Below are 14,912 nucleotides of genomic sequence, written 5' to 3' on the forward strand. Positions count from 1 at the left end.
GACCTGTCGAGCTATTGGGTGCACCTGCATGACTATCTAAGGTCTTCGGGACAAGGACAACTGTAGGTGGGCCTAATATTTTGGGAGTTTCCGTGACAGTTTAGTTGAGCAAGTTCAAATATTTACAGTACCTTTTCTCTTCTAAGTTCAATTTGAGAATGTTTTGATTGATACGTGATCCACCCAAGATGTTTGTTGCCAAATATTCATATGATGTGATCTTAACGCAAAGTACAACATAATTGTTCTCCATCAATATTGTGTGCATCGTTGATGTGGGATCGCAGTTTGGGGGTAATATCTAAAATATTACTATCCGTTCTCGAATATTTGTCGTCCACTAGTTCATTTTTAAACTAAACGACGACAAATATAAAAGAATAGAGGGAATATTATGATAATGTATTTTTGTTTAGTATTATTGTAAAGATTTGAAATGTTTTTGAACAACCATTTTATTTAAATAATGTTTACCTATATATATAATATATAGAAACCGTAGCAACGCACGGGCACCTAAAGGCCCATTAGTGTTCTTATATATCATGATTGCCTTTTGGACATATATTCAGTCAACAAGTGGCGCATTAGGAGTAAATTAAACATTACATCTTAGCTAGATGCACCCAAAAATGATCATGCTTAGCTATGTTATAGAAAAAACAAATTAAATACCATGATACATGTGAATCATTGGCCAAATACTAAGGCTTATTCCAGTGGATCGTGTATATGGTCCTGTAAAATACTATTTTACACGGTTGATTGTATAGAGTGAAGAGTGAAGTTTGAAATGAGATATAGTGATGAGTTAGTTGCTTGAGAGCCTAATGTTACGGTCGTGTACGCCAAATCAACCCCATGCGATGCGCCTAAGTTTGGCGCAGCAACATATCTTTCTGAATCTTGAGAAGTTAAACACCTTGCCGTGTGCGTTCATAAACGGACATGTCAAAACATGCTAAATCATACATGATCAAGTAAGACTACCAAGTTTAGTCTAGAAGGTGAATCACGTGCATATATGATTCAATGCACTGGGGAAATGTTCATCGTATAAGGAAACCAATTATATCCCGTCTTATCTACACGCATATACGCCATATGGCACATTGCGTATGGGAGGTCATGTTATGTATACATAATTAAATAGAGGCCATATATATGCTGTTATCAAAAGCCAACACTATGTCATGGCCAAAAACAATGGCAATATAGTTACAAAGTGTACATTAGCGTACCAAGAAACGAGCTCATGTCATGTTGAAAAGAAATGACAATTATCAAGGCCAAGTCTATGCCAAGCATGCATGTGCGTCTATTCGCGACTACGAGACCGAAGATTTTGCTTTCTTTGCTGGTTTGTAATAGCATGATGTAATGTTATTGTTATGTATTTATATTGTAACTCGTAATCAGAGATATTCTCCACAGATATGTAATTAACATTTTTTAATGTAAATATAAGAATTTGAGCAATAGTAACAACAGTTCTCTGCCATAACTCACTCCTATCACGAACTTAGCTATATAATATATCAGCCGTATATAACGTGAACACAAGCACTGGAGGGAGCGATTGTAATAAAATTTCTATTTCAAAAAAAAATGTTCTTTTCACTCGAGTGTATGTCGCTATAGTATCGCTAGGTGCATGTGTGCATCTGTCCCGGGCCAGCAAGGCTGAGTCGTACACAGCGTGTATGAACGGGAGCATTTAAAAAACAAAGGGTCCGGAAGGCCTATTCCGGTTTGCAAAATTGGGCCATGACTGCCCAGCCCACGCGAGCATGCGCTTTGGTCCGTCTCCGTTCGATGTGAGACTGCGAACTGTTTGTACCATCTTACCCCGCTAATAACAGACATGCCACCTTATAAGCTGGAGCATAGCCACTAATAATGTCTCTTCGCAAGGATGACACGCACAAATCGAGAAATGGTCCAAATTTTTTTTGAATATTTTCCACCATGGTCCATGTTTCCTACAAATATGCCCCTACACGCCCCAAACATCTTCCCATTTCTTACCACAAGGTCCTTGGTTCTTACAAATACACTCCTTTTTTGTCTTTTGCCATGTTTCAACTTCTTACAAAGAGAGCCTCTATGTTTTTTTAGTTGGATCCTCTGCCTTTTTGTCCCCCTACCATGTTTCCAGTTCTTACCACGAGGTCCCTCTGGATTTTTGGTTGGATCTTGCCTTTTGCGCCCTGCTTTCCTTTTCGTCCCACGGACATGTGGTTTTCCAGTTGGACCCTGATCTTGTATCTTCGACCTCGAACCTTCTCAAAAATCATAAATGGATCCTCATGTCATGTTTTTATGTTGACTTCCATTTCCCTATACAATTAACCAAAATATAAATCGTCCTTCACTCACACCCTCTACACAACTAGTATAATGCCCCTGCATTACGACGGCGTACAATCTCGTCTTCTCCGAGCGTTGCACAGACACAACATGCCACAAGAGATCAAACCTATAAGCTTGTTTATTGTAATAATCATTGGTCGCTTTATTTTTTCCCGAGATAAAGGGGTCGGTAAACGATGCTTTGGTTCCTCACGAGTGTCACAATAGTACAACATCGAAGCCAGTCTCTTCATAATTGCAACAGCATCCATAATGACTGTTGGGGACTTGTTCTCAAATGCTATGAATTAAGAACAAGGCAACAGAAAATGTTAAATGTTAATGCACTTCGTCCTTCGAAGCATTATTTCCCTTAGGATATAATGATCTTCAGACGAAGGTCATGAAGGACATACATTCGTCATCGCAGTATATGTTAATAAAAGAAGAAGCATATGAATATAAGAGACAACATAGACAATCATATTACATTATTAATTCATCTTCATTATATTATCATGGAAAGACAGAAACAATATTGAATTACAAATGTACCTTCGGCTTGACAGAAGATAAAAGTACAAGCGTGACGCACAAGCAAGTACAATTCAGCGTGAACAGTACGGAGGTACTGTTCATCTACTTATAGGCACAGGGCAGAGCCTGTGTAAATTTACATTCACGCCCTTTATATTTACTATTGACTCATGGATAAACCAACGAGGACAAAATAGCCTTTTCCCCTTTAGGTCGGTTCCTTTTTTCGCCACTTAGCCGAAGCTCCCTTGCGTGTAGCTTCGGAGCAACATCAGCCTTCGTCACGACCATGCTCTTCACATTGTATATGCTTTTAACCCGAGTCCGAAGGTACCTGTTCATATGTCACACTTGGAAGACATTGTTAAATCATGTTTTTGAGAACCTTCGGAAGACGAAGGCCCCCAACAATGACCAAGGCTCATAAGTAAGAGCCTTAAGTTTTTAAAAAAAGATTCATAGAACATGTTCTATCCTACTCCATTCCAAATTATAGTTCAATTTAGATTTGTCTTAAGCCAAGCTTCTCTAACTATAACCAATTTTTTAGAAAAATATAGTACCATCTATAAGTTCAAATAAATGCTCCATCAAAACAGATTTCGTAGAAAAATTAACGAAACTAATTTGGTGTTCTAAATGCCAGTGGATTTTCTATGAACGTGGTCAAAGCTAAAGAAGTTTTGACTTAGGACAAAGACAAAATGAACTATAGCTTCATTCAAACAAGTGAACCGTATTTCGAACACAGGAAGTACTAAACTTAGCCATCATAAGATATATTCGAGAGAGAAAAAACTTTGTAAGGTATATCAGTTCAAATCATCATATGGACAAAAGTCTCTCTCTCTATCTATCTATATATATATATATATATATATATATATATATATATATATATATATATATATATATATATATATATATATATATATATATATATATATATATATATATAAACCTGCACTTTAAACGACAACATATTTCCCTGAATCGAGGAATTAGCTTTTGCCACTTGAACAAGACATATTCTAATTGATGAAGTATTTTAGAGAAGGTTGGTAATCAGTAATCTGAAGTGGAATTTGAGATGTAGCCCTTCAACCCGTCTTAACAATACTTCCGAAGAATTCAGTTTTCATCCTTTCTTATTTAGAACTATACATATAATTCAATTACATGGGTCTCACTATATGAAGTATAACACAATCAATTAAGTGTACCCAAAACATAAACAAAATCACATGGCAATGCAAAAAAAACTTCGATGTAATTTTTTTTCTAGAAAATGGATCAGATATGTCATGTTGAGTGTGGCTTCGGTCCGTGTCAGTGCGGTGCGAGACTATGAGCCAGCCGAGTTTGTTTGTACCACCTCATCACTCGGCTAACAATAGACATGCCAGCTTATAAGCCTGTGTGTAGCCACTATTACTGTCTCTTCGAAGACATTCTATAAATTAGAACAATACAAAGAAGATTAGCATGGCCCTACGCAAGGATGACATGCACAAATTGAGAAATAATCCATTTTTTATAAGATTTTGCACCATGGTTCTGTGCACGACTCCTTATGTTTCAGCTTCTTACCAAGAGAGCCCTGATGGTTTTAGTTGGATCTTCTGCCTTTTTATAGAAAAATTAATGAAACTAATTTGATGTTCTAAATGCTAGTGGATTTTCTATAAGGTTGGTCAAAGGTTTATGTAGTTTCATTCAAAAAAAAGTGAACTATATTTTGAACAGAGGAATTACTAAATTGAGCCATCATAAAGTATATTCGAGAAAAAAAACATTATAAGGTATATCAGTTCAAATCATCATATCTATACCACTAACCCACCCAAGAAAATCACACCCACACCCATAACCTCCACTAAATTCACCAAACAAATTGTGCTCAAACTTAACACACCATCAAAATCAACGGTTCAGATTGTTGGATAACCCCTAATCCTGACTCACTCAAATTCAATGGACAATATTATTTGGATCATCACATATCCCCTGTGACCCCGTGAAAGGGAAATGTGCCCTTGGGCTATTTCTAAGTGTTTTGGTGATTAAACGCACAACATGTCACTTTGAACTAACATGCTACTGTGAGTATGAGCACAGGGTCAAAGAGAAGCAAATTGAGAGTGATAGGAGATTGAACATTATATTATTTTGGAGAAACAAAGGTATGATTCTAGCGTTTAGTCAATTTTTTGTGTACTAATTATATTTGTCTAAGTGCTAGGAAGCTTCCCAAATTGAGAGAAAACAAAATGGAGAGGTTTGGCTCAAGGTAGCAAAACCTGCACCAGCCTAAGGTGCACCGGACTGTCCGGTGCCCAGGCTGGAGCCCCGGTGAATAGGCCGCTCTCGGGAAAACAGAAGGGCATCACAGCTATAATTCACCGGACTGTCCGGTGTGTTAGCCGCGCGCCTGGCCAACGGTCGACTTCGCCAAACAAGGAAGGAGATCAGCATTGTTCACTGTCCGGTGCTGCATCGGGCAGTCCGGTGCACCCACGGACAGAAGGCAATCATGGCCTTCCAAATGGAGCACCAACGGCTCCTAGGACCCTTGGGACTATAAAAGGGACCCCTAGGCGCATGGAGCAGCACACCAAGCATCCATTGAACATCCTACAACACCGAGACATCACATCCACGCTTTGCCTTGCTAGATAGAGATTTAAGCACGTGTTTTAAATTGTAACTCTGTTGTGTTGTTTTTGTGCTCCTCTCTCTCGACTTGTGTGCGTGTGTTGCTGCAAGTTTGTCTCTTGTGTGTGTCTACTTTCCCTTACTCTTATGTTTATTTGGGATCAATTGTGTAAGGTGTGTGTTGGGGACTTGTTCTCAAATGCTAAGAGTTAAGAACAAGGCAACATAAAAAGTGTTAAATGTTAAAGTCCTTCGTCCTTCGAGACATTATTTCCCTTCGGATATAATGAATTCCGGACAAAGGTTGTGAAGGAAAAACCTTCGTAAGCAAAATAAATGATGAGGAAGAATTCATATGCAAGATACGAAAAATAACATAAATACCTAAACATTATTATCAATTTATTTTTATTTACATTACCATATTAACAATAACAAATTATAAATGTACCTTCGGTCTGAAGGAAAGCAAGGGTGCAAGCTTGATGCAAAAAGTGAATGCCCAGTCAGCGTGAACAGTACGGGGATATTGTTCACCTATTTATAGGCACGGGACGCAGCCCATGTAAAATTACACCCATGCCCTTTACATTTGCTAATAACTCTATAGTAATTCTTCGAGGTCTAATTTGCCTTTTCATCTTTAAGTCGGTTTTCCTTTTCTGCTGCCATGCTGAAGCTTTCCTGCGCACAGCTTCGTGATTTCCTTGTCCTTCGTCATAATCGCCTTTTGTCTCGCTCAGGCTTCGTCCTGACCATGCTCTGTATGCTCATGATCCGAATCCGAAGATACCTGTTCACATATTTCACTTGGAAAACATTGTCAAATTATGTTTTTGAGGACCTTCGGAAGCCGAAGGCCCCCAACAGTAGCCCCTCGCAATATTAATTTGTTAGAGTGATAAATTCAGATTGCGACATGGACGAAGGCCTTAAGCCGAAGGTCCGAAAAAACACCTTCCCTTTGCTAGAATAGCAACAGTCATTGACAAGCGGGACCCTCCAGTTTTCAACGCACTAGGCATATAAATAAGAGCTCACCACGGGTTCATTTAGCACGCTTTCTTGCCATCTGTTCTTACTCACCCGACTTTTAGCTCTTGCGCACCAACACTTGCTTGGCCTTTTTAAATTTTTTAAGCTTCGGTTTCCAGAGCACTTTCTCAGCATTTTCGAAGATGTCTGAAGATAAGAAAGCTGTCGCTGAAGCGAAGCTGAGCCTTTCTGAGGAAATGAATCTCGGCTTCCTTGAATTAATGGCAAAGACAAATACAGAGAAGATTACCAGGGAGATTTTGGAAGGCATGTCTGAAGATACTGATGATAGCGACAGTTATGATGTGGAAAGTGGTGGAGAAGACTCCGAAGATCGACCCTGGCGACCAAGCCATACAGTTTTTGGAAAATCAACTATTAAACAGGGTCATCTTGATAATATGAGGGGAAGATATTTTCGGGACATGTCTATTGTAAGGGCTGATGACGGATAGAGGACCGTGCCTACTCCCGAAGAGAATGAAGTTGTGATGTTCCGAAGCTTTTTTAAGGCTGGGCTTCGGTTTCCATTAAGCAAATTTGTGGTTGAGGTTTTGAAGATTTATCAAGTCTACCTGCATCAAATTACGCCCGAAGCAATCATAAGAATGGGAATCTTTGTCTGGGCCGTGAGAAGCCAGGGCTTGGAACCAAATGCAAAAAGCTTTTGTAATTTACATGAGCTAGTATATGAAACGAAGCCCTGGGGAAAAGAGCAATATCACAACAATTTTGGTTGTTATAGCTTCGGCGCCCGCTCTGGGTCAAGCTGCCCCGTGCCGACCTTTCAGAAGAGATGGCCCGAGGGCTGGATGAAGGAATGGTTCTATGTAAAAAATGATTTGAAGGTACGAGAAGATATTAAAGATATCATCATACGTCCTATTTGGCAACGCTTCGGCCTCCGGAAGCCGAAGGTGGAAATGGATGAAGCAGCCGAAGAATGCCAGAGGGCCTTCGACGTGATTTGCTCGTTCATCGGGACTAGGGACTTAGTTCAAGAGCACGTGGCCTACAGGGTATGGCCACTTGTAGAAAAGTGGGAAATACCAAAGGAAACCATCAGCAAACCTGACGAAGGTGGACTGGTTAGGTTAAAATACACCTTCAAATATGGAGATAAGTTCGTCTAGCCAGATGATGACTGGCTGAAAAGTATTGAGGTCGTAAGCGATGAACTACTTGGATCATACACGAAGGCAGAAGATACTGCACTATCTGCGGCCTTCGGAGGCCAGAAGAAGAAAAGACTCAACCGAGTATTTGATGCCATTGGGTTCGTCTACCCTGACTATCGTTATCCAATACGGGGTCAAAAAAGAAAAGATACAGCTTCTGTGAAGGAAATTGCTTCAGCCGCTCCTAGTGAGCCGGCGCCGAAGAGGAAGAAGATGAAGGTTCTTACACACCGGCCACGCTATATTGAACCGGCCACAGTGCCCAAGTTTGTCGGTGAAACCTCTTCGGCCACCGAAGCCAAGGAGCCGACTCCCCTACCGAATGTTGAAGAGCCGGTCATAATGCCGGAGATGGAGAGAATAGAAGAACCGAAGGCTAAAGAAACAAGGACATCTGAAATTTTAAGTCCTTCAGCAAAAGTTGAAGTACCAAAAAGCCAAAAGGGTCCAGCAATGACCCCCAAAAGAAAAAGGATGGTTAATGTACTGGATGTTTTGGAGACAATAAAGTCTTCAAGCACTACTCCGAAGAAAATTGCCGAAACTCCCGAAGTGCAAATTGAAGCCTTTGGTGCCGAAGCATCAAAGCACCAAGCCGAGACTGAAGCTGGGCCTTCAGAGCCCGCCAAGGTGAAATCCTTGGAAACCAAAGAAACAGAAGCAGCATAACAAATTTTAGCTGAAGAAACTGGCACTGCCGCCCCCGAAGCATTTTCCGAAGCTTTCAATTATATTTTACGACATGCTTCGGGGAAAGAGTTGACTGAAAAAGAAAAGCAAGAGGCTCAGTTCTATGCCCAAAAACTAAAATATCCAAAGGGAGCGTTGATATTCAACGGCAGCGGAGAAGAAGACTTCTTGTATTGTCTCCCTGACAGCAAGGAGATTTCTGTCTGTCGGGAGATGAGCAAGAGCTTCGGATTCCCAACATTAGAAGACGGGCTCTCGGTGTTGTCAAAAAACGAGTTGGCCGACAGCTTGGCATACAATAGCTTAAAGGTGAAAAAATGAGATCTTTGTATTTTTTCTTGAAACCAAAATTTTTCGTTTGCCTGAACTTATTAACGCATTTTTTACAGGGCCTTATACTTAGCAATGCCCTCAGGGCACAAAAAGATGCCGAAGACGAAGGATGTACCATAGCCTTGAGCAACCTTCGTTCCGAAGTAATTGAACTAAGGAACAAAGGTCTCGAAAAAGATAAAATATTACACTCGTTAGTGAATAAAATAAAAGAAGACGAAGCTGCTTTCAAAGCTCAATCTGAGGCTCAGAAGCGCGAAATTGAAGATCTTCGGAAACAGCTAGTCAGAGCTAAAGAAGATTGCACACTTGAAGAAACAAAACGAGAAATTAGTGAACAATGGGCCAATCATTTAGAAAAAAACGTTGAAGAGCTTCGTGCAACCAAGAAAAGGTGTTATGAAAAAACTATAGAATGTGTTAAGAAAATAAGAACCAGCTTCGCCAGCGTTGGCGCATTCTCAAGTGAGGAAAACTTCATAAGGGGTGACCCCGAAGACCCAATTGGATGGATCAGCCACGAAGCTGAAGCTTTTGAAGAAGTTTTGAATAGCCACGGAGACATATGTGCCTTTTCGGGTGCCAGGGGGATTGCCACTATTTTGGAGAGGAAAGGCTGTGACCATGTGAAATCCTTGGCACAATCTGAAGCTGCCTTATCTTCTGAAGATATAAAAGACCCCTCGGCCGAAGCGAGCCTGGTCGGTGGAAAATTTTTCACCGACATCTGGGACAATGGTGGCCGGGAGATGGCCCAAGAAATTATACGAAAAAGCGAGAAAGGTATTCATGACGCTAGAAAAGTAGCAGAGGCTGCTGAGAAAAGTGTGGATCTCGAAGGGCAAATAGGTATTGACTAGTAGTTTTTGGCACTTTGTTGTAATTTTTTGATTTCGAACTTGTTTACACTTTGTAACACAGCCGCACTTTCTCCTCCCTCAGAGCCTGCCGAGCCATCGGCGGTCCCCCACGCGAAGGGGGACGACGAAATTAGAAAAATGGCCGAAGCTATCATGGATAAAGTTGTTTATCAACTACTAAACGAAGCTGCAGAAGTAGTTCTAAGGGAAGATTAGATGTTATTGTAAAAATATTTGGAATGTAGTATTTGTTGAACAACATGTGTAATATTTTGTAACTTTGAATGTAATATATAAGCTATTTATGGTTCAATTCTTTACGATGCATAAAACTTTACATACATACCGTTTTCTGAGCCTTCGGCGAAAAAACACCTTCCCTTCTTTTCATGCTTCATAAATAATCTCCGTATTTTCATAAAAACATCCAACCGTCGTAAAATCAGTAACCAATAGATCTTTTCATTTCGGAGTTTGACGAAGGTATGCTTCTTCGATAATTATTCTTGTGCCTTGGCACTGTTTCTTCGAAACAATCTTCGAATATTAACATTGAACCCCCTTCTTGCGTCATTGATGCAATATGATGTATGATGTTATGCTTATGCAAATGATGTGATGATGTGATGTTATGCAAAATGATATTTGCCGAAGATCGACGTTTTTTTTTTCACTGTAAGCCTCCCTTAGGAGCTTCTTCGCCTTTTACTTCACCGGAATCAGCGTTTATTTTTCGCTGTAAGCCTCCCTTAGGAGCTTCTTCGCCTTTTATTTTCAGCAGAATCAGCGTTTATTTTTCGCTGTAAGCCTCCCTTAGGAGCTTCTTCGCCTTTTACTTTCAGCGGAATCAGGGTTTATTTTTCGCTGTAAGCCTCCCTTAGGAGCTTCTTCGCCTTTTACTTTCAGCGGAATCAGCATTTATTTTTTGCTGTAAGCTCTGCATTCCCTTCGGAACGACTTTTGAGCAGAAAACTTACGCTGCGCTCCCTTAGGAACGACTTTTTGTTATTTCGAAGATTCACCCCGTAACCATAAGTTCTTATGCTTCGGCAACTTTTGGACTCCGTTATTCTGTGGAAAAGGTATACTTGTACTATAGCAAAGGCGAAACTATTACAAGAAATTGAAAACGACAAAAAACACTTAGACTTTCAATAATTGTTCCTTATTAAAAAGAAAATGATACTGAATGCAAAAACTGCTGCCGAGGTAGGATATTTGTTAATAAATGTGCTTCGATTCTGGCACAGTACTATTGACTGTGCGAGCTTCGGACTCTTCTCTGAAGTCTCATTGGTGTTGAGTATGCTGACTCCCTTCTGGCTGCTGGCCTCGTTGCATTGGTGGTGGAGGTGGAAGCTGTTGCCAAGAAGCCTGAGATTGAGTTGTCGAAGCAACAGAAGTTGCAGGGTGGTTACCCACATATTCTGGGATATAAGGCGAGTGGTACGAAGCAGTATGCATGACTTGCTTCGGCTGGGTCTGTTGGGCTGCAGCTTCTGCTATTTCCTTTTGTTTCTAGATGGTGACATGGCACATCCTGGTGGTGTGGCCCTTGTCCTCACCACAGAATAGGTAATAAATTTTTCTTGGCTGATCCCCAAATCTTCCTCCGAAGCCCCTGGCACCTCTGCCCCTTGGAGCTGGAGGCCGAGGATAACTCTGCTGCTGCCCCGAAGCCTGGGAAGCCTGGGAGGAATATTGCGGCCTCTGCTGCTGGCTTCCCCTGTCATCAGTCTGAGTGGAATGAATCGATCTGACATGTCTAGGATGAAACCTCCCTCCGAAGCCCCTGGCTATTTCGGAGAATCTGTAAGCTTCCTCCCTTCTCTGTCGAAAGTCATTGTCAGCGCGGATGTATTCATCCATCTTCTGAAGCAATTTCTCCAGAGTCTGAGGAGGTTTCCTAGCAAAGTATTAGGTTGAAGGTCCCGGCCGAAGCCCCTTAATCATGGCCTCAATGACAATTTCATTAGGCACTGTTGGCGCTTGTGCCCTCAGGCGTAAGAACCTTCGGACATACGCCTGAAAATATTCCTCGTGATCTTGGGTGCACTGGAATAAAGCTTGAGCGGTGATCGGCTTCGTTTGAAACCCTTGGAAACTGGTGATCAACATATCCTTCAGCTTCTGCCATGATGTGATTGTTCCTGGCCGAAGAGAAGAGTACTAGGTTTGTGCAACATTCTTGACAGCCATAACGAAAGACTTCGCCATGACTACAGTATTGCCACCATAGGAAGATATTGTTGCTTCGTAGCTCATCAGAAACTGCTTCGGATCTTAATGTCCGTCGTACATGGGGAGTTGAGGTGGCTTGTAAGACGGAGGCCAAGGTGTAGCCTGCAGTTCTGCTAACAGAGGATAAGCATCATCAAAAGCAAAATTTCCATGATGGAAATTCTCATACCAGTCATCCTCGTTGAAGAAGCCCTCCTGATGAAGCTCTCTGTGCTGAGGCCTTCGGTTCTGCTCATCTTGAGTAAGGTGGCGAACTTCTTCAGAGGCTTCGTCTATCTGTCTCTGCAAGTCAGCTAGCCTGGCCATCTTTTCCTTCTTCCTTTGGACCTGCTGATGGAGCATCTCCATATTTCTGATCTCTTGATCCAAGTCGTCCTCCTGAGGCGTTGGACTGGTGGCCTTCCTCTTCTGGCTTCGGGCTTCCCGAAGAGAGAGGGTCTCCTGGTTGGGGTCCAGCGGCTGCAGCGCGGCAGCCCTGTTGCTGAAGCTTTCTTTGGCGGCATGACGAAGGTCTATGCTTGCCGAAGGTGTTCGAAACTAAAAAAGTGGAAGTGAGTTCACCGGAGGTGGGCGCCAATGTTGGGGACTTGTTCTCAAATGCTAAGAGTTAAGAACAAGGCAACATAAAAAGTGTTAAATGTTAAAGTCCTTCGTCCTTCGAGACATTATTTCCCTTCGGATATAATGAATTCCGGACGAAGTTTGTGAAGGAAAAACCTTCGTAAGCAAAATAAATGATGAGGAAGAATTCATATGCAAGATACGAAAAATAACATAAATACCTAAACATTATTATCAATTTTTTTATTTGCATTACCACATTAACAATAACAAATTATAAATGTACCTTCGGTCTGAAGGAAAGCAAGGGTGCAAGCTTGATGCAAAAAGCGAATGCCCAGTCAGCGTGAACAGTACGGGGATACTGTTCACCTATTTATAGGCACGGGACGCAGCCCATGTAAAATTACACCCATGCCCTTTACATTTGCTAATAACTCTATAGTAATTCTTCGAGGTCTAATTTGCCTTTTCATCTTTAAGTCAGTTTCCCTTTTCTGCTGCCATGCCGATGTTTTCCTGTGCACAGCTTCGTGATTTCCTTGTCCTTCGTCATAATTGCCTTTTATCTCGCTCAGGCTTCGTCCTGACCATGCTCTGTATGCTCATGATCCGAATCCGAAGATACCTATTCACATATTTCACTTGGAAAACATTGTCAAATTATGTTTTTGAGGACCTTCGGAAGCCAAAGGCCCCCAACAGCGTGAGATACTCCAAATTGTCGAGATTCCTCACAATGGGAAAAACTTGAGATAAGAAAGAGAACTGTGGTACTCAAGTTGATCATTGGATCACTTGAGAGTGGTTGAGTGCAACCCTTGTCCATTAGGACACCACAACATAGAGTAGGCAAGCATTTTACGCTTGACCGAACCATGTGATAAAAATCATCGTGTCACTTGTTTACTTTACTTTAATGTGATTCTATTATTTTTTGCACTTCACTTCACTTACAATATTGCTCTAAGTTTAATACTCATCTTGTAAGAGCAATTAAGTGAAGAAGTCGTATCCTCTCATACACTTTATTCGAACTTGGTTTTTGATCTCACTAATCAATTTTAGAACAAGTTTGTTTTATAGAGCTATTTTTTACAGGATCATTTATTCACCTTCCTCTAGGTGCTCTCAATTGGTATCAGAGTCGTTCTCTTCATCAAGGGACTAATTGTCCGAAGAGATGGATCCTAAGGGCAAGGGGATTGTGATCAACAACAAGGAGAAGGAGATCTTCAATGTTGATGAGCCAAAAGGTGACAAGATCACTGACTCAGGCTCAAACAATAAAAGGAAGGACGGGACGAAGAAGAGGCACATCAAGAAGATAATCTACTATGACAGCGACGCCTCCACTTCTTCACCAAGGGACGACGATGAAGATTCCTCATCGAAAAAGAAAACAGTTAATCAAAGCTATTCTTTTGATTATTCTCGTATTCCTTACAATTCAAATGCACACATGTTGTCTATTCCACTTGGAAAAACCCCTCACTTTGATGGGAAGACTATTCTTTTTGAAGCCATAAAATGCGTAGTCATTTATTCTCTCTCCATCCTAGTATTTGGGAAACAATCGAAAGCGGAATGCAATTTGATAGTACTGACAATCTTGTATTTATTAATGAACAAATTCATAAAAATGCCCAAGCTACTAATGTTTTGTTAGCATCTCTATTCAGGGATGAGTACAACAAAGTCAACGACTTGGACAATGCCAAGCAAATATGGGACACCCTCAAGATTTCTCATGAGGGAAACGACGCCACCATGATCACCAAGATGGAGTTGGTGGAAAGTGAACTGAGGAGGTTCGCCATGAAAAGGAGAGAGGAGCCAACTGAAACATACAGTAGGCTCCAGACACTTGTGAACAAGATAAGAAGCTATGGAAGCACAAGATGGATGGATCACGATGTCGTGCGACTAATGCTAAGGTCATTTACCGTAATTGATCCTCATCTTGTAAATCTTATTCGTGAAAACCCCAGGTACACCAAGATGTCACCCGAGGAAATTCTCGGATAATTCTTAAGCGGTCGCATGATGGTGAAGGAGGCAAGGTACGTTGATGACATTGCCAATGGACCGCTTCCCCTCTACGAGCCGCAACCCATTACACTCAAGGCAACAAACAACAAGGAAGTGCTACCAAACAAAGTGGCACAAGTGGAGGATACCACGCTCAATGAGGAAAAGATAGTGCTTGTAATTAAGCGCTTCAAGACCGCATTAAAGGGACGCAAGGAATACCCCAACAAGAACAAATCAAGGGGAAAGCGTTCTTACTTCAAACGTGGTAAGTCTGGTCATTTTATTGCACAATGTCTTGATAATGAGAATGACCAGGTACAAGAGAAGAAAGGGAATAATGAGAAGAAAAAGAACTACCAAAAGGAAAAGGGCGAGGCTCACATTGGAAGGAGTGGGATTCAAACTGCTCTTCATCTGACTCCGATGATGAGGGACT

General features: G+C 41.3%; 1 non-coding gene across 1 annotated transcript; it reads left to right on the plus strand.

The window, feature by feature from the left end:
- The first annotated feature begins 4,324 nt into the window (after nt 1-4,324).
- On the plus strand, nt 4,325-4,426 carry LOC111589906 (U6 spliceosomal RNA). Its single transcript, XR_004851712.1, has one exon. It is a non-coding gene; the product is annotated as a U6 spliceosomal RNA (small nuclear RNA).
- Nucleotides 4,427-14,912: the final 10,486 nt, after the last annotated feature.

This window comes from Zea mays, chromosome 7 (genome assembly GCF_902167145.1).
Source record: "Zea mays cultivar B73 chromosome 7, Zm-B73-REFERENCE-NAM-5.0, whole genome shotgun sequence".
Classification (NCBI taxonomy): domain Eukaryota; kingdom Viridiplantae; phylum Streptophyta; class Magnoliopsida; order Poales; family Poaceae; genus Zea; species Zea mays.